A 2,357-nucleotide genomic window follows, 5' to 3' on the forward strand; every position below is an offset into this window, starting at 1 on the left:
GTGTGGGGCACAAGGGGAAGAAGGAGGAGAGAGGCTTAAAAGTGGTGAAAAACCAAACGTCAAAAACTATAATCAAGCTATTCATTAAAGTTATTGAATTTATTGATTATTGATTGCTTGTAATTTGATGTCAGTGTTAAATAAAATGAGTGTCTGTGTCATCTGTGGGTGAATAGTTGATTTTGTACTCTAGGATATCTTTATGGTCTTTGTAAAACTTTATCAAAGTCTGTCTTGCCTGGTGGAACAGTATAACTCTCCAAGGTTTCTAACTGACCTCAAGGCATTTCCAAAGGTTGCTTACTGAACTTCAATTTTTGTCACTTTAGAATAATGTTGCTGCTGAAAATGTCTCTGTTTTTAATTTTATTTATATTTGTTTTTGGTTTCTTGCCCATCTAGTTATTATATATTTAGAATTGGGAAAATACCTTATGGAAAAATTACCAAAATAAGGAACTCATGTTTATGTGTCTTGCTTCTCTTTGGGATATTGGTCCATAAGTTCCAGATTCTTTTATAGCCCTAAACTCCAATTTTTGCCTCCCAAGTCCCATAAGCTTTCAAAAATCTCAGCTAGCTTGTCTTTTCTTTAGCAGCAACTTTCTACCTCGATTTTCCAAAAACAGACAACTACCCTTAGGCAAAATTCATTTACTATTTTTTGATTTCCTTTTCTCTGAGATCTTAGCGCTTTAAGTCTTTGCTCCTCCAGCAGTTAACCAAGGACTTTATTATATTTTGATATCTATCTATATATTAATGTATATTCAAATTTAATCTGATTGTTTCAGTGTGAGTGTTGAAGTTCTGTAACTTGTTTCATTTTATCTAGAAAAGAAAGTCAATGGCATTTTGAATTTAAAATTTCACATTTTCTTATTAAGACATAGATACAGCCAGAAATATGAAGACAAATATTGTCTAAAAAATAAATGAGTAAAATCAAATGCAATTTATATAAGCTGCTATAGTAAGTCTAGGCAATTGTAAATTTTGATAAATTGTTACTGTCATTTCTTTATTTTGAACAATGTATTAGATATTATAGTTCTACCAGTTTTGTAAAGAAACTTCTTTTTCATAATAAACTAAGGGATTTTAGATAACAGCATGATGAGTCTCTTGGTTGAGTTCAGCCCCAAACTTTTTCAATCCAAGTCTTTGTATTTTAGCATCATCTCCAATTAGATGTGTTTCATAATCAGGGTGTTTTTACACTATATTTTATCAACTTATGATTCAGGTAATGCATTTATCTAATTTAAAAAATGATTTGTCAACTTTAAAACTCACTGCTCGTTTACCATTTAGTAAAACACTATACCAGTAGAATTTTTCTATATCTAAATAAATTTAGAGTATGTTTTACATTTATAACTCCAACATACGGCATAATGTATTTTTCTACCTGTAAGACCCAAATTATCCACATTTAAAAAAACCCTGATTTAATGTAAAATGGTTTTGTATTTTTTTTTTTTTTTTTTTTTTTTTTGACAAAGCCAGGTTTATAGTTCTGGGTTAAACCTGTGGAGGCAGGACCTGGGAAGGGGCACGGGGACAGATGAAGTTGGTGACTGTATCTTCCTGATCATTGCTGGGTTCTCAGCACCCTTGGCCCCCACTAAAGTTCTAGGTGAAGTCCAGTGCTGGGGGACGGGGTCCTCTTCCTGACAGTGCAGACTGTGGGATCACTTGTAAGATCCCATATGGAGGTAGGGGGTGGGGTGTTGGCCTGCACTGGGGCCAGCGTCCTCAGGAAGGCTGAGGACGGAGGACGGAGGACGGAGGACGGAGGACGGAGGACGGAGGACGGAGGACGGAGGACGGAGGACGGAGGAAGTGGCGGCAGCCGCCGCGTTCTTCTTGGCCGGAGTCTTCAGCAGTGCCAGCTTCTTGGGCAGGATGCTGCTGGCTCTCATCGCCACGTCATGTTCGATCTTCTTCCGGATTCCGACTTCTAGGTTCTTCTTGAGCTTTTGCTGCTGCACGACGCGCGCCTTCTTGGGAGCCATAACACGACCGCCTTTCCTCGGCCCGGATTCTTTTCAGTGGCCGCCGCTACCGTCTTGCTCTTTGCGGGCTTGCGCGCCTGGAACTTGCGCTGCCGCTGCGCCATGATCCGGCACGCAGCGGAAGAGGCTGTGTGTTCTTTAGAGCATGCTTGATCTTGGTTAGTAAAATTAATCCCTATTTTATATTTAATTATCTGCAGAAGAAAACAAAATGATTTACTGTAATTTTCTCTTCTATTTAAAAACAAAGCCATAGTAGAACGGTAACTGTTGGGATGTAGGGATATTATGGGTACCTTATGCTTCTTTCCTTTTAAGGTAAAAACCTGCCCCAAATTC

At 38.3% G+C, this 2,357-nt stretch overlaps 1 pseudogene; it reads right to left on the minus strand.

Annotated features, from left to right (window-relative positions):
- Positions 1–1,465: 1,465 nt before the first annotated feature.
- On the minus strand, positions 1,466–2,132 carry LOC102147206 (leydig cell tumor 10 kDa protein homolog pseudogene; annotated as a pseudogene).
- Positions 2,133–2,357: the final 225 nt, after the last annotated feature.

This window comes from Macaca fascicularis, chromosome 7 (assembly GCF_037993035.2).
Source record: "Macaca fascicularis isolate 582-1 chromosome 7, T2T-MFA8v1.1".
Taxonomy (NCBI): Eukaryota; Metazoa; Chordata; class Mammalia; order Primates; family Cercopithecidae; genus Macaca; species Macaca fascicularis.